Raw genomic sequence first — 27,829 nt, 5'->3', positions numbered from 1 at the left:
GCAGCACCAAGCTGGTAAGTGACAGCTAAGAAATTATAAATAATCAGGGGCGCCTGGGTGGCTCAGTGGGCTAAGCATCTGACATCAGCTTCGGTCATGATCTCACAGTCTGTGCGTTCAAGCCCCACGTCGGGCTCAGTGCTGACAGCTCAGAGCCTGGTGCCTGCTTCAGATCTGCATCTCCTTTTCTCTCTGACCCTCCTCCACTCACAGTCTGTCTCTGTCTCTCTTAAAAGTAAATAAACATTTAAAAAAATAAAAAGAAGAAATTATAAATAATCCGGATTGGGCCTATAGTTATTCGAATCAATGCCAAGAATTTGGGGGGGAATTTCATTCTCTTCTCATTGGCTCCCTCACAGAGGTGGGGAGAAGTTAGGTTTAAAAAAATATTTTTTTATTGTTTATTTATATTTGAAGGAGAGAGAGACAGAGTGTGAGCAGGGGAGGGGCAGAGAGAGAGGGAGACCCAGAACATGAAGCAGGCTCCAGGCTCCGAGCTGTCAGCACAGAGCCCGATTTGGGGCTTGAACCCCCAAACTGTGAGATCATGACCTGAGCCAGAGTCAGACGCTTCACTGACTGAGCCGCCCAGGCGCCCCTGAAGTCAGGTTTTTTTCTTTTCCCCCTGGTGGCTCAGAATGTCTGTTAAGTGCTCCTAACAAGCTGTGTGACCTTGGGCAAGCCGTGAGACCTCTCGGGGCCCCGTGTCCCAACCTGAAACCTGTGAAACCACCTCCGATGTTCTTTCAGCCATGAACCACCTGCAAACAACCGGAACCATCAACCCCCGAATGATATTGATGGGCAGAACCTCGGCCCCGCAGGCCTTTCTCCCTCCTAGCGGCGCAGACACGCAGATGTCAGGGGCCCCAGAAGCGAGGCGCTGGCACTCCACGTGCCCTAATAACGGAGGAATTGGACTCCCCCACAAAGGAAATGAGATTCCCAAGAAATGCCCCCGTTTATGAAAGGGCAGAAGGAAAAGAGAGAGACTTTTCATTCCGCCGAGGCTGAAACGCTCGAGAACATTACCCAGGCATCGGATATCTCGGGAAGCGGGGGAGCCGGCGTCCCGCTAGGTTAATACACATATGGAAGATGTTAAACAGAGAGGTGAGCGAAGTGCGAGGGAACATGAGTTCAAGAGACATCTCGATTTGTTTCTGCGAAAGGAGGAAATTGGCGTACACGGCAAACCAGCCGAAAGGTTGAATTCAGCTACACCCCAACAGGGGAAATCGTGGTGGCCTGGATGGGCCAGAGTGTACATTTTTTTCTTTTCCTCTTTCCGTGTGTGTGTGTGTGGGTGTGTGTGTGTGTGTGTGTGTGTGTGTAAAGGGAGGAGACTACGGCCATTACTCTTCATTCTCATGTTGTTCTATTAGTAAACCTTTTCCGTTCAAGACGCTTGGCTAACACACCCTAGAAATTAAGGTATTGAGTGTTCACATCCTGTTGAGTGACCTTCAGGAAATTTCTTAACCTCTACGGGAGCCTGGTTTCCTCCCGTGGCATCAGGTGATGACTTTGCTCATGCAGGACCCCTGGGAAGAGAGCAGGGAGACGGGATTCAGGGCCCCAGATACTTAGTAGAGGGCCCTGAGTTACCCACATGTCCCCTCGACACCCCAGAGTTATTCCCAAAGTCACCCAGCATCCCCAGGAAAAAGAGAGGCCAGAGCAGCTGTTCTCGCTGCCAGTGGGCAAGGACGGCTTGGGATTTTAGGCAGAGACAGCACTATAGAACTCTCCAGAATGTGTAACTGAGTCATGTAGAAGATGCAGATTCTGTTTTATCACCACATGGTCCATAACAGCCAAAGAAATGGGGACAACCTATGTCGCAACGCAAAGGTGGTCGTTAAAAAGAGATTGGGAACTTCACACTGAAATGCTGAACAGCCATTAAACACGGCTGGGTGGGGCGCCTGGGTGGCTCAGCCGGTTAAGCCTCCGACTTCAGCTCAGGTCAGATCTCACGTTCGTGGGTTTGAGCTCCGCGTCAGGCTCTGTGCTGACAGCTAGCTCAGAGCCTGGAGCCTGCTTCCGGTTCTGTGTCTCCTTCTCTCTCTGCCCCTCCCCCTCTCATGCTCTGTCTCTTTGTATCAAAAATAAATAAAACATTAAAAAATTTAAAAATAAATAAATAAACACGGCTGGGTGGCTCAGTGAGCTAAGATCCTGACACTTGATTTTGGCTCAGGTTGTGATCTCCAGGTTCGAGAGTTCGAGCCCAGAACCCTGCTCTGCGCTGACAGCAAGGAGCCTGCTTGGGATTCTCTCTCTCTCTCTCTCTCTCTCTCTCTCTCTCTCTCTCTCTCTCTCAGAAATAAATAAAAACATTTTTTTTAATCCTGCAAATACTAAATCCTTGATTTGTAGAAAAGCCCTCTTCCAGGACTAGGGTGAAGAGCAAATATTCCACGGGATGCCACCAAAGCTGGGTTCTTACTCCAAAATTTACATTCACAGGATCACTACCACTTACTGAGAATCTACTAGCACCAAAATTGTGTCATCTTTTCTCCTTTTCTCTCTTTCAGACCTCACAGCTGTCCTGCATGGGCCCTGCCTTTATGTCCCCTCTGTCACCGGCTAAAAGGGGGCCCAGAGACACAAAGCTGCTTAGTCAAGAATCCACAACTCTAGGAGTTGGAATCCCAGAGTTCCGGAAACCCTGTCTCCCCGGGAGGCAGAAGATGGAGGTCAGAAGTCTGACTCAGACACTTCTTCTTCCCACCGCCAGCGGGATAGGCAGAAACTCTGCAGGAGACAAGGACCAGCTAAATGCCCCCCAAGTCCCCCCACCCACTTGCGGGGTGCCCAAGAAGGTCGTGCATCCGTTTGACACAGTTGTACGTGCTACTCTATCATTCGTCCTTTAAAAATTCTAGTCAGAGATCATGTTGTTTTTCCATGTAAGAGGAGGAAAAGAAAAAAATCCGGCCACAAATTGCGAGCAGTGAGCTGAGCTGCTGACCAGATGTCCCAGGCTTAGGGCACTTGACCTTCTGGCTCATAATAGTTACCACGGGCTCCCCTAGAAAAGCCTGTAGTTAATAACATCCCCTTCTCTGCTCCCCAGGGACCCTCTGCTTCCTCCACTTTTATTTCCAACACCCCCAAGGCATGCTAAGCCCAGATGACTCGGAAAACAGAGTGGGCAAATGCCCAGAGGGACACGTGCCTGTGTGGCGTCTCCACGGAGGGCAGACAACCTGGATGTGGCCGTGAGCAGCAGGAGGGGGGATTTGGGGTGGAGGAAATAGCGGATTGCCAAAAGGGGGCTCAACGCTATGGCGAGAGATGCAGACAAAAGGGGAACATTCCAGAGAGAGGCAGGAGGCGGGGCAGTTGACATGCTCTGGTCATAGCATCAAACACACTCGCCGTTGGTCCCAGCCTGCCGTTCACAAGTCCGGGGGCCGCGGGTAGGTCTCTGAATCATGTAAACTAAGAATATGAATCGCCCCTCCCTGGGGACCTCATGAGAACTGAATGAATGGGAAGGAAGAAAAGAGATGCAAGCAGTCTGGGCATCGTCAGAACTCACTAGCGGCTCTGCTAGTGTTGTCATCCATAGTGTTGTCACTATGGTTCCTGGGGTGACATTGGGCTCTTCCATTTGGTGATAGTTTCAACATTCAAGGCTCCTCAGGATTCCAGCAATCATGTGACAGGGAGAAAGTCTGGAAGCCGTTGAAGTTACCAAGGAAGCAGGGGGTAGTGGTGAGTCAAAGGGCCTTTCATACCATAAACCCGGGCAGTGTGGGCAGAGCTGGGGCTGGGCACCGAGCGAGTGAGGGCTTGCCTCTCCGACTCTTGGTTTCCTCATCTGTGGAACGGTCATCATACCTTCTCCCTTGCTAGAATATCGTGTGAATTGCCAAACAGGGGTGCCGGGGTGGCTAAAGGGGTTAAGCGTCTGGCTTTGGCTCAGGTCATGGTCTCGCGTTTCTTGAGTTCGAGCCCCACGTCAGGCTCTGGGCAGACAGTGCAGAGCCCGCTTGGGATTCTCTCTCTCCCTCTCTCTCTGCCCCTGCCCTGCACTCGCGCTCTCTCCAAATACATAAATCAACTTTTAAAAAAATACGAAATAAAGAACGCAATGAAAACCTTTCTCCACAGGCGTTATGGCCTGGCGACTTGGCAGGATGTGTGATTTGTTCAGAGGGCGAATGCATCAGCAGTATTGCTGTGATCCCATCGGCCCTGGGAACCCCTCCCCTCTCTCACCCAACCCTCACCCTTGCCGGTGCTCCACACCCACCACGGCCAAGGTCTTAGGGGTTCACGAGCACCATCTCCACCAGAGAGTAAGATCCCCCCTGTGCTGGAAGAGACTCACAAGAGTAAGGCTCTTTGCAGGAGTGGTCTGGCCCCTTGAGCTGCCTTTGGCTGCAAGAGGAGGTGCAAACGAGAACCAGATTTCTCTCCTTCTGAAGCTTCTCAAGGTTGCAGATGACCCGGGCGCTCTGCCTTTTATATTCTGAATTACTGGGCCAGGCTTCAGCCAACAAAACAAAACCATTCGAGATTAGAGTAAGTGCCTGGAGAGCCGGGAGCCGGAGGCTGGTGCATCTCGGGGCAGGTACGGCCAGCATAGACGCGGCTGGCTGCTGGGATCCGGTTCAGTATTTGAACATCAGTCCTTGAGCAGCACTGAGGCACGTGACAATCATTTGTCCCGTGAGCCATCACCCTCACTTCTCAGATTCCTTATTTCTCGAAGGGATGCATAGGCACCAAGAGCTGGGGACGTGCTATTTGCCCAAACACCGTTGAAAGAACAAGATACGTTATGCTAGACTGCCTCTCGGCAAAGCTTTTCTCTAAAGGGCCAGATGGTAGATATTTTAGGCTTTGCGGGCCATACGCTCTCTGTGCAGGCTCTTCTATATGCTAACATTATATGAGGGCACCTGGGTGGCTCAGGCAGTTAAGCCTCTGACTTCGGCTCAAGTCACGATCTCGCAGTCCATGGGTTTGAGCTGTGCTGACAGCTCAGAGCCTGGAGCCTGATTCAGATTCTGTGTCTCCCTCTCTCTCTGCTCCTCCCCTGTTCAGCCTCTGTCTCTCTCTCTCTCTCTCAAAATAAAATAAAGACATAAAAAATTTTTAAATAAAATAAAATTTTATTTGCAAAACCAGGCAAGAGCCCGGATTTGGCCCCCGGGCCATCGCCAGCTCTAGACCAGCAGCAGGAGCTCATCCTGGAACGCGGCCATCAGGGTCTGACACCGCAGCGGAAGCCAGGGATCTGATGGCCTCTGTGTTAGGATCCTCGGAAAAGTAGCCCAGCTACGGGGTTCGAGGTGCAAGCCATCTGTCCAGCGCAGTGTCCATGAAGGATTCCGAGGAAGGAGCAGGAGGGGACAGGAGGGTGATTGTACCCAAACGAAGGTCTGGTCTGTCCGAAAGGAGACGGGGAGGGAAGGGTTTGGGCAGGAAGAGCCTCGACGACAGCACAATTGTGAGAAAGGCTCAGCTGATCTGATGGGAAGGTCGATTTTACTATTATTGCTGTTGTTTTGAGAAGCTTAACGTAGCCTCAGGGTGTCTCAGTGTTGAAGAAATCCATCGTCATTCTGGAAGACTCTGGAAGAGTGAGAAGTTCTCTTGCCCTCCCTGAAGAGAAGCATCCCTCACATCCAGACACAGCCATGTTTCCCAAAGTACGGTCTGTGGAACCCTGGCCCACAGAAGACTAAGGCAGCTGATAGGCTGCTAAGTCAAGGGGTTCTATGCTCAACTAAGTTTGAGAAACATTTATTTATTTATTTTTTACATTTCTTTATTTTTGAAAGATAGAGACAGAGTGCGAGCACGGAAGGGACAGAGAGAGGGAGACACAAAATCTGAAGCAGGCTCCAGGCTCCGAGCTGTTAGCCCAGAGCCCGATGCGGAGCTCAGACTCACGGACCATGAGATCTGAGCCAAAGTTAGATGCTTACCCGACTGAGCCACCCAGGCACCCCATTCTTTTTTGAAGTTTATTTATTTGAAGAGAGAGAGAGACACACGAGTGGGGGAGGGGCAGAGAGAGATGGAGAGAGGGAATCCCAAGCAGGCTCCACGCTGTCGGCACAGACAGGGACGCGGGGCTGGAACTCACGAACCGTGAGATCACAACCTGAGCCCAAATCAAGAACCGGATGCTTCACTGACTGAGCCACCCAGACGCCCCAGAAAGCATTTCTTTAAATCCAGCTAAACACATTTCCTTCCTAAAAACGTTCTCAGAACCTGTGGTCCAAGATTTGGAGAATCTCTCAAGCTCAAACTAGCATGGAACTCCTTTATTCTTCACTCCATGCACCCAACTCAGAGGAAAATCATGGATCTCACTCGGTGGAAAACCCAGTGTAAAGAGTACAGAGCCAGTGAGTCTGCGGGACGTACCACACTCGGGTGTTTCTCTGTGCCTCACCAGATGCGACTTTGCCACATTCATACGGAGTATGCAGGTAGCAAGGATGACTCCAGGTGTTTGAGAGTCTTCTAGAGAGACAGTTCTGCATCGAGGTTCAGAGCCTCAGCTTCCTCATCTGTAAAATGGGGATAACAATGGTTCCTATGTCTCTAGGCTATTTAAGAATACAAAGAACCTTTAGGGTAAAAACACACAAATCACCCTCTTACAAGGTAGTACTTATCTATGGCTGCCTGCTACGTATTTTGCATATATGCCCTCATTGTTCCCTGGAGAGCTCTTAGAAATTGGCTCAAGGAGCACCCGGGTGACTCAGTCCATGAGGGATCTGACTTTTGGCTTCGGCTCAGGTCATGATCTCACGGTTCATGGGATTGCACCTCGTGTTGGGCTCTGTGCTGAAGTGTGGAGCCTGCTTGCGATTTTCTCTTTTTCTCTCTCTCAGCCCCTCAGCCCCTCTTCTGCTCTCTCTCTTTCTTTCTCTCTCAAAATAAATAATTAAACTTGAAAGGAAGGAAGGAAGGAAGGAGGGAGGGAGGGAAGAAAGGAAGGAAAAAAGAAAAAAAGAGAAAGGAAAGAAAGAAAGAAAGAAAGAAAGAAAGAAAGAAAGAAAGAAAGAAAGAAAGAAAGAAAAAGAAAATGGCTCAAAATGCTAACCAAAGCCAAATTTAATGTTGGGGACTTTGGAAGGGTTTCCGTGAAACTTGGTCCCTGAGTAGAGGCAAGATGATTTCCTGGAGGAATTAGAAATCCCACAACCACCTGGGTACGTGTTTGCGGCCAGACCCCAGGCCTGACAATCCCCTCCTGGGTCCAGATGCGACGGAAGCTTCACGGGGAAGCGTGGAGAGGCCAGAGCCCAAGCCAGACTCAGTGACATTCACCAGAATCTTTCCAGAGCATCAAAGGGTATTGGAACCCTTCTAGAGAGCCCGGTGCAGTTTTAAACATTGAGAAAATTGGTCACTTTGGAAACAATTTACTTCTACTCTGCGCATTAAATCATTTCCCCAGTTTTATGAGTTATGTAGAAAAATAATAATAAATTATTTCCCCCCGAGGTACTAGGAGAACTTGTGTTGCAGTATTAGGTTGTGATCTTTTGTACCATTTAATAGATATACAAGGCTGCTTTATTCTCATAAACAAATTTAATGTAAGATGTGACAGAAAATATGTGCTCATGAATCACCGGGGTTTTAGCACTGGGGTCTTTTCCCTTAATTTCGTAGGCCAAATTATATTTCTTTTTTTAAGTTTATTTAGCTATTTTGAGAGAGAGAGAGAGAGAGAGCGAGCATGTGTGCGTGAGAGCAGGGGAGGAGCAGAGAGAGAGGGGGAGAGAGAGAATCCCAAGCAAGTTCTGCGCTGTCAGCATAGTGCCCAATGCGGGGCTTGATCTCACAAACCATGAGATCTGAACCCAAACCAAGAGTCGAATGCTTAACTGATGGAGCCACCCAGGTGCCCCAGCAAAATTATATTTCAATGAGAGGAGTTTAGGGAGGACTGCTGTGCCCACCACTAAGTGGGCATGAGCTAGCTATTTAGGCAAACTCACTGACTGTGTTAGGGGGTATTTTAGTGAGTTCTAGTCTGAGGAACCGAATGGTGGGGGGAGGGGAGCAGAGATCTTTCTTATAATCATCTCTTCCTTAATGGAAGGAGCCAACATAGTAAGGATGCCACAGAACCCACTGCGACCCCAAAGCCGACTCTGATTGAATGAGGAAAGCGTATATCATAGGAAGATAGTCCTTCCCTCGCTGAATTGGCCATGTGAAGTGGGGTGGGGGTGGGGAGCAGAGGTGAGAAAAGACAGCCTGACGGAAGGAATGGAAGAGAGGCAGTGCTGACAGCACCTGCTATGGGCCACCTGCTGGGGATGGACACACGGTAGTAAATAAAACCTGGATTCTGCCTCCATGAAGGCTGGCAGGCAGGACATGAGATGGTGCCGAAGGCGGCTGCCCATCGTGACTTTGGTTAAGGCCCCAGGTCTCCGCACCTCCTGGCATTCACCGCCTGGCATGTTCCCCTTTGAGTAAAATGCTTCTACCTGACAGCAGACTAGGATGAGTGTGAACTCCCGAGGACATGTTAACATCGGGACATGGGGAGAACAACAGTGGTTCTGCAAAGTGAAGTAAATCGTCTTGTAAATATGAACAGAGTCCCAGCTCTCTTGAGAAATCTACTCTCCCCAGGGACTGTCACTCTTTCTTCTTCTTTTTTTTTTATGTTTATTTTTGAGAGAGAGAGAGAGAGACAGACAGAGTGGAAGTGGGAGGAGCAGAGAGAGAGAGGGAGGCCCAGAATCAGAAGCAGGCTGCAGGCTCTGAGATGTCAGCACAGAGCCCAACGTGGGGCTCGAACTCACAAACTGTGAGATCATGACCTGAGCCGAAGTCGGATGCTTACCCACTGAGCCACCCAGGCGCCCCAAGATTGTTGCTTCTTAAACTCACCTCCTGCACTCAAGGACACGCATGAGCTCAGCTCCCAGGATGCTGTGAGAGGAGGATGTTCCTAATTGCTTGTCTCGGGTCCCGTCTTCGAGGCCTGATCAGGAAGTCTTTCTTGACCACGAGTATGCCGTGCTGTAGTGATAAAACTCAGCCACTCAGCCGTGTTTTGACCATTTAAAAATGCTTTTCCTCTCCTAAAAGCATGCACGTCCCCCAGCAGAAGGTGGAGAGAAGCAGATCTGGTCACCAGTTACCTCTAATGACCTAGTAACACACGAGCTGCTTCCAGAAGCCACATCAAACCCCAGGCGCCCAAGGGTTCCAAGTACACTACTTATGTCCCAAACAGCCATTTGGTGAGAAATGGAGGGAAAGTTGAGGAGGAGAAAGATGCAGGGTTTGGGGAGCAGAACCAGAACTGGGATAAAGGGAGGAAGCAGAGCCTGAGAGAAAAGAACTTGCCTCGTTGGCCTCAAAACATCATTGTCAGCTTGGCTTTGGGGGTATGGGAACTAGATTAATATTTAACACAGTGTTCTGGAGATTTCCAAGGAGCAAGGGAGGCTTGGAGATGGTGCACACAGCGGTTTTAGCAAGAGTCCTGAGCTGAACGGACGGCAGAACTCCGCACCTGTTGTCCCCTAGCCACGTGAGCTTGGATGTGTTCTCCTAACATTGGAAATTTTGGCTTCTTCATTCACAAATTGAAGATTGTGAGAACTCCCAGCTTAGGGAGGCTGTGTGGTTTAAAGAAGATGGGACCTCCCTGGAAGTCCTGAGCTGCTCTGGGCTGGACTAAAGGTGTTAAGTAATTTTCTACTGCACTTGGAAAGGACGCATGAGGTAGGCAAGATGGGGGGCTGTGGATTAATGGGGTTTCACTCCTTATGGCCTCTGTTGGGCTGGAGTTCAGACAGACATCATTGGCCTCCTTGCTGAAGACCGGCGGAATCTGAAGGCTGTGACCTTAAATCTATGTCACAATTGGAAAGATCCAATTGGTGTTGGAGCTCAGGCTTAAAGTCAGGGATTAAAACCAAGAGTCGGCATAGGTAAGAGGACACTGAGGAAGAACAGGAATGGGAAGAAGTCCTGTCACATCATCAGGAACCCAGATTCTTTCTGTCTGCATTCTCAGAGGGTTGGCGTGTCCTCTAAGGCCACCAAACATGGCTCTAAGATTGGTAAAACCCAGGCATCATGGAAGACAAGTCCAGGTGGAGAAAAGGGAGCATCTGTATCTTATGTCTCTTTTTAAGACAGAGATCAAAACATCTTGGCAACGGCTCATCAGCTTTTTTTGGGTTTCTTACTGGTCACAACCACATCACATGACATTACCTACACCACTCACTGGAAATCAGGAAGGAGCCACCATGATTGGCATAGACCTGACATGATCCAGGGACCCACCTTTTTGTGGGCTGGTTGCTGGGGGAGACCCCTGTTCTTTAGAGGCGTATCACTGGCAAAGTGACTCATGGAAAACATTAGGGCATTTGTTCTGAGGCAGAATGGACAGAGTGGCCATTGAAGTGACAACAGAGAGTCTCCTATCTTCCCCAACATGGTCGCTCCCTGCCTCAGATTTTGCTCTCTAACATTTATTGCAAGCTTCGATGGTAGGCATCATGCTGAGCATCTCAAGATGTTACCTTGCTTCACATCAACAATTAGGAGGTACCTACCATTTTCATCCTCATTTGCTGATGAGAAACCTGTGGCTCAGAATGGTGAAGCAACTTTGCTAAGGTCAAGCAGTTATAAAGTGGTAGACTCAGGACTCCTGAAATTCAAAGACTCCAGGACCTTTCTGCCCACCACACCAGCCATTAGCCACACAGAACTCTTTCCTTGCAAAGTCCTTAAAATGAAAAATCCTGTTCCCCGGTTGCACTAGCCACATTTCAAGTGCCCAGTAGTGACGTGCGGGCCAGTGGCTACGTGTTGGGTAGGGCAGATACAGAGCATCTCCATTATCTCAAAAAGTTCTGTTGGACAGCGTTCCAGAACCCAAGATCTCAAAACCCTCCACCAACATGATTCCACGTGGTTCTTACTGTGGACTGGTGGCCTTTGTGGAGGTTTCCAAAACGACACCAGCAAACTCGGGAAGATTCCCACTTCTTTCCACCCCCACCTCCAAGAAAAAGGCTCTGATACAATGTGAGACTATTAGTTCTTTTCTGAGAAATCCCTAAACAACCAACCTAACAGGGGAAGGGAGACATTTAAAGGCATTTCTCATATCCTGGGAGTGACTTGGAGGAGAAAGAACTAGAAAGGTAACACCACAATAGAACCCTTGGAACTTGGGCACACTCGAAATTGCACTGTGGTTCTTCTGTTGCCCCACACCTGCATTCAGCAAACCCCATGCTAGGTCCACATCCCTGAGCACCTCCCAGCTCTCATCCTGACTGCTAGTCCACGGCCAACGTGTTGCCCAATGCATGACAAGAAAACATTGTGTCGATACCAGGTGACAATGCGGTATAAGGTACAACACCCAACAAAAACCCAAAATACTCTCATTGTTCTGCCCTTGCAAAACTTCCTCAAGGGCCAGATCTCATGAGTCAGTTTGTGGTTTCGTTAATCCGACTTTCAGACACCAGTGAGTTAGGGACTGGGCACAGTTTCGTGCCAAAGGTGCCTCACAAGCCTATCCCTTTATTCAACTCCCTTTGTGTGCTGTGAGGTGCCAAGACCAAAGTAACCTCAGGAAAATGGGTAATGTCCAAGGAGGAATATATATTTAGGATGCCCAGATCTGGGTGTGGTCTCTCCTCCTCCATTTACCAACCTTCCAAGAAAGGAAGGTCACTAATCTTTTAGGTCCCATCTCTAAAGGGGCCAAAATGCCAATCCTATAGGATTGTTGTGGGGGGTCTCAGAAGAGACAATGGTTACGACGTGTCTGGCACATAGTAAGTCTTCCAATCTATGCGGCTTCGCTATTCCCTCCAATGACTGGATGCTTCCCTTAAAAATCTGGGTAGAACTAGGGATAAATTTAAAAGGCATTCTGGACAAGGGAACCTGACATTGCAAATCTTGACAGTCACCTCCTCCCAAAGGGGTGTCATCAAAGAACAATGCCAGACAAATGGAAAGCAAAACAGTGTTGTGTTATTAACTAAAGCTTTGGTGCCAAATCCCAAGGTAGATCATGAGAGTCACCTGGGCTGGGTCACACCATGTGGAAGGCTTCCGGTTCTAAGGGTGGTTATGGTCTAAATAGCCTCCAGCCAAAGTCAACCTTGAGGACAGCTGTCCTAACCTTGTATTGCCTTACCAAACATTTAGGGGCGGGGAAGCAGTTTCTAAGACAAGAAGTGGTAGGTCTATTTTATCTAGACAGAAAGACATAAAAGAGGGGTGTCTGTGTGGCTCAGTTGGTTGAGCATCTGACCAGCTCAGGTCATGATCTCACAGCTCATGAGTTTTAGCCCCGTGTTAGGCTCTGTGCTGACAGCTTAGAGCCTGGGACCTGCTTCAGATTCTGTGTCTCCCTCTCTCTGCCCCTCTCCTGCTCATGCTCTGACTCTCTCTTTCTTCAAAAATATATAAACATAAAAAAAATTTTTTTAAAGAAAGACATAAAAGAGAGGAGGGAAAAAGACCAACAGACACAGGACTAAGATCCTCTGCTCTAAAGCTCCAAACCCGGAAAATGAAACTTAAGAATGTCCTCAAATATCACAGATCGGATCCTAATTACACCTGGTGATGGAGTAGCATTTCTTGGCCATTGGTTTTGATTAAGAGCAGAAGGTGAGGAGGAACCTTGAACAATACTCAGAAGACTAACTGGATTGTCCTCCCAACCCAGACTATACCTACAGACTCATCCTATAATGATTTCAGGCTGACTTTAATTACAAAGTCGCCCAGGAGAGAGGCAGTAAAAGTACAGATTCCTGGGTCCAGCCCTGAACCCTGGCCAGCAAATCCAGAATGGACCCTGTGAATCTGCATTTTGCCAGTGGATGTCCCACCAGGTGGGGAAGTCTCCGTGGCTGTTGACTTTTTTTTTTTTAATGTTTATTTATCATCAAGAGACAGAGAGAGACACAGTGTGAGCAGGAGAGGGGCAGAAATAGGGCAAGACACAGAATCTGAAGAAGGCTCCAGGCTCTGAGCTGTCAGCACAGACACAGGGCTTGAGCTCACGAACCATGAGATCATGACCTGAGCCAAAGTCAGACGCTCAACCTACTGAGCCACGCAGGTGCCCCAACTGTTGAGTTTTTCAACCAGTGACACCAGTTGACTCTGTGGTTGTTTAGGTTGGTTTCCTGGTGACTGATCTATTTCTCTGGCTATTTCCATTCATCCTCCATCCCAAAGTGTTGCCATTGACACTTTTCATAGTGAATTCTGCTTCTTCCTCAGCCCCCATCTCCTCTTAAGAAACCTTTCTCCTCCAACCAACCCACTTGACCTTCAGAGCCACCCTCACAGTGAAAGTGGGACTTCATGGAGGGAATGTTATTTCCACCCAAACTTTTATTTCTGTGTATCTTTGGGAAGGTCTTGTGACTTAGGCAACTTGTGTCCATGTGGATGATAGGAAAGTTGGAAAAATCTGCTAAGAATTTATCTTGAAAAAATCTGTATCCTCAGAGCTCAAAAGTAAGTCAAAGGATCAAAGAATTGCAGGCTGAATGTGTGGAATCACACATGCACACACAGAGAAAATACAACCAAACTGAGACCTTCTGTGCACACACACACAAGACCCATATGGACCCATTGGAAAAGTCACATTTCTCTGGGCAGGCTACACTCCAACAACTGCATCTAGTTCCCTTCCTTGGGGACAACCTAACACACCAGGCAGGCAATCTTGGTTCTTTGGCCTATCCTGGGGAACATCAAAAAAAGTAAAATACCCTAGAGTTTTCTTCAATGGTTCCCCCCACCCTCTACTACCCCGATATTCAACTGTGTCCAAGATAGTGGTAGATGGTATCTGTGGTCAATGATGGAAGCATAGGCATGTTTTAAATTGAAAAATAATGTCTGCCTTAAGAAGGGGAAGTATAGGGCACTGCACATGTGTGTGACGTGTGTGCTGGACCCCTGTGCCGTCAGCAGAGTTCCAGGAGGGGCTGGCTGGATCCCCACAGTTGGTCGTGCGTGCATCTGCACAAGCCCTTGCTCTCGGGGACATAAAGAAAATGCTTCTCTGGTCAACGTACACTGAGATCCGTTTCTGCCCAGAGGTCAGGCCAGGATGCAGAAATATCTCCACAGATTTCCAGAACCATAACACGCTGAAATTGAAAAGGACCCAGGGCACCCCAAAATGTGTTTTAGGAAACACCCACAGCCTTGGATGTAAAATGACATAAAGGTGGGGAGCAAAAAGATGAGAAATTCTACCATGAATTAAGTGAATCACGGTTTTTAAATTATTATTGTGACAGGGCTTTTCAGACCCTTTAGTGTCTCTGTTCTCCAAGCTGACTTGGGCGCAGAATCTTCTGTCTTTCAATACAACATTTTGGAAGGAAACACAAACCACTCTCTTTTCATCCACTTAACAGATGGGAAAACTAAGGCCCAAGGACAGAGGGATTAGCCCTAAAAAGGATACTGGTGAGTGGAAGGCAAGAGACCCTGACTTCTAGTCTGGGGTCTAATCTCCAGACAATGGTTGTGATGTATGAGAACTTCGCTCGTTCATTCATTCAATGAACATTTCTTTTTTTGGTTTTTAAGTTCATTTATTTTTGAACGAGAGAGCATGAGCAGGGTAAGGACAGAGAGAGGGGGAGAGAGAGAGAATCCCAAGCAGGCTCCATGCTGTCAGCACAGAGTCTGAAGCAGAGTTCGATCTCATAAACCATGAGATCACAACCTGAGCCGAACTCAAGCTCTGAACACTTAGCCGACGGAGCCACCCTGAATGAACATGTCTTAGACACTAATTCTGTGTCACCTTCTGAGCTGGCTACTGGAGACATAGAACCAAAGAAGGCAGAGTCTTTGGCTTCAAGGAGATTAAAATTCACTGGAACAGCTTATGTAAGGCATCAGTGACAGCTGAGGACGTCTTTGCTTTGGGTATTTCCAGGATGGCCATGACTGCACTTGGTCATCTGTTCTCTTTCCTTTACTCATACTGATGCTCTGAGAAAACCATTATCAGTCCATTTTACAGATGAGGAAACTGGGACACAAAGATATTCAGGAATTTCTCCAAGGTCACCCAGCTGGTAAGTGGCCACGTTGATATTTGCACCCACACGGTGTGGCTCTGGGATTCATGCTTTTTTAACACTATGTCCCGCCACCTCTCAAGTTCAAGTAGAAGCAAACAGTGGAGGTCTTCCTCCTCCAGCTCCTTAAACCTGGTGGTTCATCAGAGATCAAGGTGAAGGAGTGCTCAACAACCCGAAAAAGTTGTGTGTTCAGGCCAGGGTAAACTGCAAGCTTAAAATGGCGAATGAATGAGCCCCCCAACCTACTTACCCCACGTCCTCTCTCTACCCTCATTTTCTAGCCATCGGCCGAAAGAACAGAAAGGAAAGTGGGACCAAGAGAAACAGAGTCCTCAGGCTGCTCACCATCTGGAAATCATCGTAATGGTATAAATCAGAAAATAAATCACTGAGCAAGCTACAAAGGCTTGTAGCAAAGAAAATGCCTGAGGGCCTTGGAGTTTAAAGTTCGTCTTCCAACAGGTGACACAGCAGCTGACCCACAGAGCATCTTGCCATTGTGTCTGCCCTTGTGTCTCCTGTGTCCCTGTCCCCTGTCCCAGGGCCCCGTGCCTACGCAAGGTACCTCGGCCTTTCCTCTATAAGGTAAGCCAGCCTTCTCCTTGGCAGACCTCACCTAGTCCCATGGGTTTAATTAGTTACCAGATGTTGGTGGCTCTCCAATCTTTTTCCATGCTCCAACCCTGAAGGTCAGTGAGCAACTTGCTACCCGCTGGCCATTGTTACTTGGATATGAACAAGCCCTTCAAACTGAGAATGCCCCAAACCAACGCCACCATCATCTCCTGGCCTAGATTCACCCCTGCTCCATTGGTCTCCTTCTCTAGATGGTAACACCTTGTATCCATCAGCCCAAATCAGAATCCTAGGAAGCACCTTTGACCCCTTCTTCTCCCTCCTTTACTCTTCTGACCTTAGTTCAGCAAATCTTGTTTATTCAACTTCCTAAATATCCCTGGAATTTGTCCACTTCTTTTTATCCTTTCCACCCCGTCCCCACTTAAGGATGCCATCTTGCTCGCTTGGACAACTACAGTTCCGGTAATGATACGGTCACCTCCTTCTAAGCGATTGGTCAAGGTACATCTTCCTAAAATGCATATCAGATTCCTGATCCAAAGATACTGACATAATAAGTCCTTGTGGTTTTAAGCAATTAGATCTTTTGTTTGTTTGTTTTATTTCATTTAAATTAAAGTTAGTTAACATATAGTATAGTATGGTATCAGGAATAGAATTCAGTGATTCATCACTTACATAGAACACCCAGTACACACCCCAACAGTGCCCTCCTTAATACCCATCACCAGTATAGCCCATCACCCCCCACCTCCCTCTCTCTTTTTATCATATTTTATTTTTCCTCCCCTTCCTCTATGTTCACTGTTTTGTTTCTTAAGCTCCATGTATGAGTGAAATCGTATGATATTTGTGTTTCTCTGACTGACTTATTTTGCTTTGCATAATACACTCTAGTTCCATCCACAGTGTTGCAAATGGCAAGATTTTGTTCTTTTTGATCACTGAGCAGTACTCCATTGTATACATATACCACATCTCCTTTACCCATTCTCTGTCAATGGACACTTGGGCTCTTTCCAAATAGCACGAATAGCACTTTTATAAACACTGGGGTGCATGTGCCCCTTCAGTTCAACATTTTTGTATCCTTTGGAAAAATAGCTAGTAGTTTAAGCTATTATATTTTGGAGTAATTTGTTACACAGCAGCGGATGGCTGAGAAAACTTGATGACTCTCTTATTTCTGAGTGACTGCACATGCGGTCATGACCCAACTCTTGATTGCTTCTCCCACTCCTCCCAGTGCCAATTCATTTCACCTAAACTCCTATTTATTCTCAGGTCTTAGGGGAGATGACACCACCTCCAGGAAGACACTCCGGACTGATGATGGCACTGATCATACCAGCGAACTCCATGAGGGTGGGTTCTGTGGCTGCCATAACTCATTCAGTAGCCCCTGTATCCACAGATGGTCTACAGATGATGGAGTGCATCTCCTGAATGAATGAAAACTACAGAAAGATGCCCCTCTCCATCCTGAGCTGAGGTTTCTCCTTGTGCCCAGCACATGGCTTTATATCAGGCAGATAGTAATTATGCCCTGAGCATCTAGAAGCCAGACTTGTAATTTGCACGGTTAGAACACTGACTCAGATCTGACATTTCCCTTGAACTTGAACCTCTCTTCTCCTTCACTCTCCTTGTTCATTTTCACGGAATCATGAGGGGCCTCACTACCCTCATTTCACACAGAGGAAGAATAAGACAGAGGATCTGAACAAGTTTCATTGACAATCAAGTGCAAAAGACCCTAAGTCTCTGAACTGGTTCCCAAACTCTCGGCCTAGAACTGCTCTCAGAAGGGAAGACTTCTGATGAACATATACCTTAATGACTAAAGAATTTTGCTAAAAAAAAAAATGCAGATGGCCTCTATGCCCATGATGGTTCATTTCACTTCACCACCCAGGCTCTTGGTAAGCAAATAAACTACAATATGAAATTCTTAGTCTCTAAGGGGAGAAAAATAGCAGAATCAAGGAAATAAAGCAAAATCTAATTAAACCAGATCCGGAGAAAGGGAAGTTATAAGGGGGGAGAAAAAGTCTGTAAAAGGGAAAGCATTTAGAAGGAAATGAGTTTTGATGCTTTCAGATACATATTGGGAAGGTCATATATTGTTAGGGGAAAAAAATTAAGTAATAATAAGCAAAATAAGTTCAAAGGGGGGGCATTCATAAAAAGCTATTTTACAGACCAATACATCAGAGATGAGATGCCAGACTGAACTCCTCTGCCTAGTGTAAAGACAGTGGGGTTGATTTGTATCTCAAGTTCATAAAGATCCTATTCACCATGTGTGAGTGACGTTTCCAAAACCACAGCGTTCTGAATTAAATGCAATTCCATGGGGGTGGGGGGAGGATTAGGACAACATGCTTTATAACCAATGGCTTTCCTTCTTCAGTAACTGAATGCCTGTGGGTAGCTCACGATATAGTCACTTTATGCTGAACTCCACTCAACTGCAGAGAACATTCTAGAATCTATACCAAAGACAGAAGACTGAGCCACAGGGTGCTGCAAACCTGCAAGTGTGCTTGTTTGGCCTTCCCCATGGTTTTTAGTCATGGATAAGTATTAGAGGGTTGACATAAAATCTGGATTTCCAGCACTCCTGGCAGGGAGTGGGGGCTGAGGGGTATTGCCCACATCTTTACATGGCCAATATTGGCCTGGACTCAGTACAGGCTCCCCCTTACCCCAGGACATGTGGACTCTTCCTTCTATGCCCCCTCTGCCTCTGGCATGTACAGTATTTTCCTGGCCCCTATGGGCATAGTGCTGAGATCCCTACACTAAAAAAAAATATGGCCACCATTTTCCTAAAATTCCATTGGTTGAACAGAGATTCACACAAGTGATCTTTAAGAAGAAAAATGCTTTGAAAGAAAGTGGTACTGGGGACCCATCAAGAACCTTTTCTTCTTTCACTCTCTCCCTTACCTTCCCCTCACGATATCTCTGCTTCTCTCTGCGTCTCTGCCATTTTTTCTCCTCTACTGAGGTCAACTTCTTAAGGGGCCTACAACAACCAGCCTGATCCATCATCTACTTCCCAGCCTTTCAACCCAGTGCTCAAAGCTCCCCTGGCCCAGGGTCTTACTTGCGCAAATTCAATTCCCAAACAGGAATCAGATTGGTGCATTCACCTGTTCAAGTCAGACCAGCCAATTGCTGGCCACAGTTGCGGGTCACTGGACAAATCTGGGCACCTGGCACCCGGCCCTAATAACAGAGGAGGATAATGGGGAGGAAACATGACTTCCCCGGGGCATCAGGGATTCCTGGCAAGGCACGCCAGCCTCAGAGGCAGGCAGACCAGGACTCCCAGCACCCATACAGCCACCGCCTTCTCAAACAAGATCCTTAGTCTTAAGCAATTTGCCTCTCTGCTCCCACAAGGTGTGGCCTGGTGGGGGCCTGGCTTCAGCGGGCAGAGTTCCACACAAAGGAATTATGCATGTCGCTTGACAACTGAGCCCTCAGCCACATGCCCAAATGGAAGCAGTTAGTGTCTCTAATGAATTTGTAATACTCCTTCACTTGTTTCCTCTCGGTGCCTGTTGGCCTTTCAAATAAGTGTGAATCCACCAAAGGACAGTAATGGGGCTCCTCCTTAGCCATCCTGGGGGGGTTCACGCCTGCTGCACCCCCCACCCAGACAACCCACCTCACCTTCTCTAAAGCGGCCATAGCAAATCTGCCTTCATTAACCCAAATTTGGGAACTCCACGTTGTGCCTTTGAAATGAAACAAAGAGACGTTCTCTTTTCTCTGGCTCCTCCCAGCTCCGAGATCGCCAAGAACAGAGCATGACTGCGAGGTTTCCGTTCAAGCCTGCGGAATCAAGGAAATTCTAGCAGCAGGACAGGCAGAAGGGCCTGGCTGTCCCTGTCCCCTCTCTGCCGCAGAAGAGCCGTGTGATCTTGGGCACGTGGCTTCACCTCTCTGACCCTCACTGGTCCCCATGTCCAGACAGTAATGCCTCCTTGGTTTATTGAGAGGTTGTCTCGAGAAGTGTGAGCCCCCCGCACAGCTTTAGTCGATGCACAACAAGTATTATTCCCCTTTCTCGTCTTCCAACCTTCCTCTTCTAAACAGGAATGGTAGACCGTCCGCAGATATTTGTGGGGTAATTAGAATGTTCATAACCTTGCACCGTGCCGTAGACGAAGGTCAAAGGAGCTCAGTATTCATGTTGAACTCAGTCTTAGCTCTGGCAATTTCTGGCTGTGTGTTCCAGCCAAGTGACTTAACCTCTCTGAAGCTCATGTCTGAAACGGCCAATGGCAATTAAACCTGCTCAATCAAATGGGTGTGATGCTGTCTATTATTTGTATCATCACATTTTCCACCCCTGGGAATGTGCTGATTGACTCAAACTGAGTGAGGGGCCTCAAAGAGTAAGTGGAAATTTTCTAAGGCAAAGAAGACGGGACAGGTGTTCGTAATGGAGGAAACAGGAGAAGAAATGCTGAAGGGTCCAGGGTCTTTAAGGCCAAGGTTTCCTTTTGTGGGGAGGCGTGGAGGAAGGCCGTCTGAGAACCTGGCATAGTCATTGGCCCAGTCCCTGAGGTGGACGCACTGACTGAGGCACCCAGAAGCCCGATGGACTGTCCCAATTCTAGAACTGAAAGCTGTGTGCCCTGGAAACCCCTCAGGGCAGGACAAACCAAGTCAGGTGGTCACCCAAGCCACCTGGGCAGCCACATGGTGGCACTGGGATGCGCATGAGCTTTAAAGTCAGGACAAGACCCAGGTTCAAGTCCAGCCTTCGCGAAGCATCAGCCATGGGTCTGTCTAGTCTAGTCTTCCTTATCTGTCAAATGGGAATCGTAGAATTGATTTTCTTGTTTCAAAGGCTGGGCGAGGTCATCCCTGGGCTGGACACAGAGCAAGTGCTTGGCGATGCTTAGGTCGCCGGCCACCCCCATCGCCGTAAGACAAGAATAGTTTTCTCTGGAGGGAGCTGTGTGGGAAGGGGTCCGGCAGGAAGGTGTGCTAAGAAAGGATTAATCTGAGCATCTTCCGAGGCCAAGGGAAGGCGAGCCCGTGTCACGCGCGGGTCACACCAGCTGCTGTCAGCCCCCATTCCTGGCTCCCAGATATCCTGGTGGGGCGGGGAGGCATCGGAGCCGCCCACACAATCCTGTCCCGGGCTCCAGCCGCCAGGGTTAACCTCCAGAGCCCGAGGGAAGCTTCACGACTTCCCCCCTTCTCCCTTTGCTATTTGTGGCCCTGGTGCGGCTGTAAGGGATGGGGAGGTGATGCTGTCCCCTTCCGGCACATAGTCTGCTCTCGAACAATGGGAAATCAGGATGTTCAGCCTATCAAAACTTATTATCTCACCCTTCTCCTGGAATCCCAGGATGGAGAACTCCAGTAACAGCTGGGCCCCTGCTGGCAGTGAATGAGGTCTCTCTCGCCTCCCAAGCTTACTTGATGATAGCCCTGGTGAAAGCCGTCATTCTGTCACTCAACAAACACGGAGGGAGCCCCAGTGGAGGCAGCTGAGCCCTCGAGCCATGACTTGACCGCAGCTCTGCTACTCACCGGCTGCCTAGCTGGGGGTCAGGCTCCTCAGCCCCTCTGTACCTCAGTATCCCCATCTGGACATGGGTTCATAAAAATGCCCCCCCCATGTCATATGGTGAAACTCTTAAAACAATGCCTGGCAAAGACTACACACTCAATAAATGCTACCTAGTGTTAAGAGTCTTATTAATTTCCAGATGAGTACGTCTTAAACTTCACATAAGCAACCCTTTCATTATATACTTATTTTGGGGCCATTTTTGAAAGCACAGAGCATCTCCCAAAGGGGAAATCTTACATGGGGAGAAATATGGAGATCGACAGTCTGGAGGCACATGGTAACATCTTGCTCGGATTTGTATCACCCCGCAAGGGCCAGCATCACGGACACACAGGACCTGGTGCTTGAAGTTCACTGCCCTGTGGTCTAGGTTGAATTGAAGGGTTAAAGAAAGTGAATTTCAGGGGCACCACGGTAGCTCAGTCCGTTAAGCATCTGACTTCGGCTCAGGTCACGACCTCGTAGTTCGCAAGTTCAAGCCCCGAGTCAGGCTCTGTGCTGACAGCTCGGAGCCTAGAGCTGTTTCCGATTCTGGGTCTCCCTCTCTCTCTGCCCCTCCCCTGCTCATGTTCTCTCTCTTCTGTCTCAAAAAATAAATAAACATTTAAAAAATAATTTAAAAATAAAAGAAAGTGAACTTCGGTGAGATAATGGAGGACGCCCTGATGTTTGCATCCTGGGGTCTCAGCAGCCCCGTCTCCCTGCCCCCTCTGCCCTCCAAATGACGCAGCTTGTCCTGACCCACTTCCTACTGAGCGGCTCTGGTGTGTGCTTTTCCTAACAGAGGCTCTGCGCCTTTCCTCTGTGTTACCAAACCTTCCCCCTGCGTCGGAGCAAGGCAGGGGAAGAGAAGAGAAATGAGAGGAAGCGATGAGGAAGGAGAGAAGCGTCCTCCTGCCACCGGCATCATCCCCCGGCAGCCGGGGTTGGCAAACCCACTCCAACACGTGGGCCAGTCAGTTTACGTCTCTGAGGTTCCGTCTCTCCATCTGCAAACTGGCTCCTCAAGGTAGGAAGTGAGAGGGCGCTGGACGGAATGGTTCTGTGCTTGGCATGGGGAACGACTCAGGAAACGGTATTTCTCTCCTCCACATAATAGTAGAACTCGTAATGGGGATAACAGGAAGAAGCAAATCCGGTCTCACTGACTGCATAGACACGTCCCCAGGACCAGATGGAAATTGTTTTCTCTCCAGGCTCAACTGTACATTGGTTCTTCTGCTCAGGAGGGAAGCAAGAGTCTTCTTTTCCTTTCATACCTTTGTGGTGGTAGTCATTCTCTGGCTCACTTCCTCTCCTGGGCACCCAATCTTTCTCGCCCCTCACTGTTCCCTGGCCCCCGGCAAGTCTGGGCACTTGTGTCCTGGGCCATGTCAGTCAGATCCTGGTTCTTTGGAACACAGGCATCCACTAAGCCTGCATTTGCCTCAGATGCCCCAGGCAGGCTGTCGGCAGGGTTTCCCATTATTCTTCAGTATGATAACAACAACGAGACCAACAAAAACATATAATGAAAATATACCCAAATGTATGAATTAATGAAGGAGAGATGGACCAGAGTCAGGCCCTGCCTGCCTGTTTACGTAGGAGATGAACTCAGCACAGACACTTATTATGGCCGCCATCAAGGGAGACACCGGAGCCCAGTGGCAATGACGGAAAATTCCCAACAAGGAATAAACTTTCATGTTCACTTGACATTTGTCTGGGCACAGGACCAGAGATGTCAAGGCTCTCCCCTCCACCCCCAAATCCAGTTGCCCTTCCTCCCTCTGCAGATCTGAGCGAGCTACACTCATGTAACAAGTGAAAAAATACACCAAAATGCCCCAAGGGTTGGGGGCTCCCATTCACTTCTCATGGGGCGTCAGTTGGTTCACCTTTGGGGAGAGCAATTTGGGCCAGGAGTTGACCTTGTCCCCAACCATGTCCAAACACCTTGATCCCACTGTGTTGCCGCAGGAAACCTCACCTAAGCAAATCCCATGAGAAGCGACCACAAAATATCCACTATGGTTTTAAATTCGAAAGTGAAGCATTAGAAGCAATGAGATTGGGGCGCCTGGGGGGCTCAGTCGGTTGAGCGTCTGACCCCGGCTCAGGTCATCATGATCTCACAGTCCGTGAGTTGGAGCCCAGCGTTGGGCTCTCCGCTGTCAGCGCGGAGCCTGCTTTGGGTCCTCCACCACCCCCCTTCTCTCTCTGCCCCTCCCTCACTCATGCTCTCTTTCTGTCTCTAAAAAATAAATAAACATTTTTTTTTAAATGATGAGATTGCTCATGAAGTCCGTGTTCTGATCATCACGTTCTCTGTGTTTAAAAAAGAATCCTGTACCTTAGTGATCAAAAAGAGCCACATTATTTTTATGTTATGGAGGCACCACCAGCCACGTGGGCACAGGTTGGACAGGGGCGTCTCCCTCTCTGCTCCCATGACTTGTTCTCACAGGGGGACTTGGAAAGTCACAGGCTGAGCCGGGGGCACCGTCTCTGACATGCTGTCCTCAGTATGGTAACGCCGGGCTGACCTCTACACTGGTGGCTTCAGGGCTCTAAAACCGAGTGCTCCAAGGGACAGAAAGTAGAGATTGGTTTCTTAAGGTCCGGGCCAGGGACGAGGCCCAGCTCTGCCTCTACTGATCAAAATCACGCAACAACATGCCTTGATTCAAGGCGTGGGGCCACAGGGACGCCCATCAAAGTCAACTTCTTTTTTTTTTTAATGTTGATTTATTTTTTTGAGCGAGAGAGAGCATGAGCAGGGGACAGAGACAGAGAGAGAGGGAAACACAGAATCCGAAGCAGGCTCTAGGCTCTGAGCTGTCAGCACAGAGCCCGATGCGGGGCTCAAACTCACGAACTGTGAGATCATGACCTGAGCCCAAGTCGGATGCTTAACCAACTGAGCCACCCAGGCGCCCCTCAAGGTCCACGTCTTGATGGAAGGTGTAGCTAAGGATTTGGGGCCACGTGTTTAATACCCTGCGCTAAGTTTTGCTAGAGGCATATGTGGCCCTGTTGAGGCATCACTAAAAATCATGCTATTGAAGAAATTTGAAAGGCATAGTGGACAGTTAAAAAAACAAATCTAGGACAAAAATCTAGACAACTTGATCCAAATACCAAAATGCTATTGCTGGTTGCTAAGGAAGCTCCACTGTTACCTTTATTTTTTTTTCCCCTAAGATTTTCAGAGGCCATGGCCAGCCCGTGGACTCGCTGTGTCTGGTTCCTAGCACGATTTTAATCTTAAGGAAGTCTACATTCCATTCGGTGTTTCCCACCTTCTACAAGGAATTCTGGCGGCTGCGGTACTTTTTGGCTGGTGGGTAACCACCAGCCTCTTTCGGGGAGATGTAGACTCCCCAATGGGCCCTGTCCCCCAACTGACGTGCCTCATACATTTATGACATCTGCTCCACCCCGCCCTGGGCAGGAATTGCAATCTGCAATCACAAAACCACTTTCATAAGAAAAAATCGGCAGTAACAACTTCATAAGGCAAAGCTAAGGCAAAGCACGTAGGGATGATTTGTCTGCAGAGAGAAGGATGCACAACAGCCACGAGTACCCTGCACCTTGTGCAGACTGGTCCTGATCCGTTCTCCTGCTCACGAGAACCATCCCCTTATTACTTTCTTGCCCCGAGGTCTGTGGGAGGCGGGACCAGGCGGTCCACCGGAGTGTCTTCGACTCAGCCGAGTGCAGGGAAAGGAGCGGATGGAAGAGGCGGAGCAGCTGAGGGGGGGGCTGGACATGGGAGGTCAAGGGCCGTGTAGACCCTGCACCCGAGGAGATGCCTCGGGGTTAGGAAGAAGGAGGCAGAAAATGAAGTCAGCGGCCAAAGGAAAGAGCGTGACATGGCCATTTCACGCCTTCTAGCAAATGAGAGAGAAGGCCGTGAACCCTGACCCCCCTAACTACTCCCACCCTTGCTCGGTGGCCAGTAAATGGCCCCAGACAGCAGGCAGGAAGCCAGTGCTGTATTTCCGGGTTCTGGGCATGGATGTACTTTCGCCCTCCGTGTAATTCACCTGAGCCATATTCCTGCAACATCGTTTTCTTTAAGCTGATTTTTAATAGAATCTTTTTTTTAAAGTTTATTTATTTATTTGGAGAGAGAGAGAAAGAAGCCCAAGCAGACTTCTCACTGTCAGCACAGAGCCCGACACGGGGCTTGAACCCACGAACCGAGAGATCATGACCTGAGCGGAAATCCAAGAGTCAGATGCTCAACCGACTGAGCCGCCCAGGCGCCCCTTAAACAGAATCCTTTTATTTTTTTTAACTCAGCTTTGACTTGTGCATTTCCATCTGAGAAACAATAAGGTTTGTGAGTAGTATGTCACGCACCCATGCGCACAGGTGCACACACACACACGCACGTGCACACACATGCACACAGCGCCATGCGGGAGCCAGCCCCCGAGGCTCACAAGAGCCAACGCTCAACGTTCGGCCACTCTGTGAGCCAGCTGGTGTGCAGCCGTGGTGAAAAAGGAAATTATCACACTCAGAATCCATCCTTTCTTGGTTATTTTGCTACATTTTGCTAATATCTCTGCTCCTGAGGTTACTTTCAACCATTGTCTCCATGCGATGGAGGTATTTTATCATAGGAGGTACGCTACCGTCCGTTTCTTCCCGACTCTGTGTTTGGGGACATTTATTAGCAGCTTGAATTCAACCATGGTAGCAGTACTTGCACCGTGGACAGTGGCAAATACCCCAGATCCCAGCTTTCCTCCCCATGCAGACTGACTGTTAAACCGGCCCGCCACATCTTTGCATAATTACAAACTACCTACTGTGTGTCGAATAATACGCCATAAAAATTTATTTCCCCCAATACATATGAAAACAGAATCCGCTGTCTGGCACCTAGTGCCATCTGAGGCGCCCGAGTGGCTCAGTCGGTTAAGCAGCTGACTTCAGCTCAGGTCATGATCTCACAGTTTGTGGGTTCAGCCCCGCGTCCAGCTCTGTGCTGACAGCTCAGAACCTGGAGCCTGCTTCACATTCTGTGTCTCCCTCTCTCTCTGCCCCTCCCTTGCACATGCTCTGTCTCTCTCTCTCCCTTTCTAAAATAAAAATAATTAATTAATTAAAAAATACATCTGTACATCTTTACACATACGCGTGCATATGTGAATATTGATGGACACGCCTGGGTGGCTCAGTTAGAGCATCTGACTCTTGATTTCGGCTCTGGTCATGAGCTCGCAATTTGTGAGTTTGAGCCGCGCATTGGGCTTAGTGCTGACAGTGTGGAGCCTGCTTGAGATTCTCTCTCTCTCTCTCTCTCTCCCCCCTCTCTCAAAATAAATAAATACACATTTTTTAAAAATTTCAATATTTGTGTTTATAAATATGTGTGTGCATTTCTGTGTGTATACAATTATATCCCTGCACTCCCTGAAAGATCGCAACTTCCAACACAGGATGTGCCGCGGTAACACTCAGGGGCCTGACAGTCTTTCGCTAGGGAAACTGAGGCCCAGGGAGGTGAGCGAGTTGGCTGAGACTGCACAGTGAGATCAAGGCCGACCCGGCTTCCTTCTGCGTGTCCCTCTGTCCAACACTGCCTCCCTCCGCGGACGGCCCCAAGTCACAGCCCTGAAGCAGACCGGCCAGAAATAGCTAGAATCAAGAGGGAGCAGCCCGAATGAGGGCGGAAGGGAGGGTGCTGGGGGGGCTAAAAGGGTCATTAGAAATTCACACAATTAATTAGACCATGCGAGTGACACAGGCATCTGGAGAACCCATTGATGAGGAAGTCAGGGGGCCTGTCCCCGCTCCCCCCCTCCCCTGGGGGCCTCTGTGTGTGACCGCAGGCAAAGCTCAGTGGTCCGCCCTCCCCCATCAATACCCACCCCAAACCTGCTTAAATATTTGATGCAAAATTAAAGCCTGTTTCCAACTTTTATGAGCCCAGTAGCAGTGTCTGCTGCCTCTGGGTGCCCACCCCCCACCATTTCCCAAGGAGTCCCCCCCCGGCCCCCCCCTTGGCCTGGGCAGCCTCTTCCCTCCATCAAGCCGAGTGCATTAGGACAATTAGCACCAGCCCACTGGCGCCAATTAGCAACCAATAGTGTCTGTATTATGGAGAGGGGGCGGCGGGGGCGCCTGTGTCTCTAGCCGGCCTTCACACTCAATTACATTAAGTGGAGGCTCCGAGCTGCGGTCAGGCGGGCGGACGGCTGCTGGAGTAATTGCGTCTTCTCTGTGTTTGCAGGTATCTTCTCCCCGGCTCCTGGGTCCAGGACCGACTCCTCTCCTTGTCCGTTTACATCAATACACCGTCCTGCGAAAGGCAGGAGTGAGGGAGGCAGAGGCCGGAGGCTGGGTGGCCAGAGAAACAAGGAAAACTCGTGGAGCTAAATCGTGATATGCACCATTCTTTCCTTCCTTTCTTCCCCCATTCAACAAATATTTGCAGGGGGTCTCCTGTGAACCCAGGATCCTTTTTTTTGGCAGGATAGGCCGCATAATCGCCATGGCTTGGTAC

At 48.9% G+C, this 27,829-nt stretch overlaps 1 long non-coding RNA gene across 1 annotated transcript; it reads right to left on the bottom strand.

Annotated features, from left to right (window-relative positions):
* Positions 1-5,177: 5,177 nt before the first annotated feature.
* On the bottom strand, positions 5,178-9,031 carry LOC115278380. The gene is made up of 3 exons (XR_003902854.1): positions 8,905-9,031; positions 6,406-6,551; positions 5,178-5,601 (listed from the first exon to the last, which is right to left on the bottom strand). It is a non-coding gene; the product is annotated as an uncharacterized LOC115278380 (long non-coding RNA).
* Positions 9,032-27,829: the final 18,798 nt, after the last annotated feature.

The sequence above is a fragment of the Suricata suricatta genome, chromosome 14 (genome assembly GCF_006229205.1).
Source record: "Suricata suricatta isolate VVHF042 chromosome 14, meerkat_22Aug2017_6uvM2_HiC, whole genome shotgun sequence".
NCBI lineage: Eukaryota > Metazoa > Chordata > Mammalia > Carnivora > Herpestidae > Suricata > Suricata suricatta.
The sequence above is the reverse complement of the archived record's forward strand: the minus strand, read 5'-3'. Positions and strand labels throughout refer to the sequence as shown.